The sequence below is a fragment of the Parasteatoda tepidariorum genome, chromosome 2, assembly GCF_043381705.1.
Source record: "Parasteatoda tepidariorum isolate YZ-2023 chromosome 2, CAS_Ptep_4.0, whole genome shotgun sequence".
In the NCBI taxonomy this organism is placed as follows: domain Eukaryota; kingdom Metazoa; phylum Arthropoda; class Arachnida; order Araneae; family Theridiidae; genus Parasteatoda; species Parasteatoda tepidariorum.
The window spans coordinates 59,443,549-59,444,228 of NC_092205.1; positions in this window are offsets into that span (position 1 = coordinate 59,443,549).

Sequence of the window (680 nt, forward strand, 5' to 3'; positions counted from 1 at the left end):
TTGTTTACATGTCATATTTGCTTTTATTCGCCTCTGACATAAACTAAGGGGGCTATAAAAAATAACTAAGGGGGCTTAGATACCCTGTTATTTTCAAAAATGTAGCAAATACAAAATCGACAGTTTTTGAAACTGGTTAGCTTAATTTGGAAAATTAACTTAACTAAACTGCTTTTAAATTTAAAATAAGACATCAATAATACATATTCACATGTTTAAACCAAATTTAAATATTATTTGCTAATGATTTGTGCTATTGATTTTGTTCATTAACTTGATGCAATATTCTTTAGATATTAAAATAAAACAGTTTGTGAAAAAAACTTAATTAAGAACTCAATTAAATAAAATCATTAAACACCGCTATTGAAAATATTTTAAGTATAAACTAATAAAAGTATTGAAAGTACTAGGTAAACATTGGAACTCCTTATAAAATAGTATAAATTAAAGCTCATTTTCTCATAATTATTATGGAAATAAAATTGGACAGTAGATTCCTTACACTTTTTACCCACTTCTGTTTCTTGAACAAAGCACGCTCTTGAAAGCATTTTAAGTATAAACTAATAAAAGAATTGAGAGTACTAGGTATAAGTATTGAGTATTGAATAGGTATTGAGAGTACTGCACTTTTTACCCATTTCCGCTTCTTGAACAATGCACGAAGGTAAACGGGA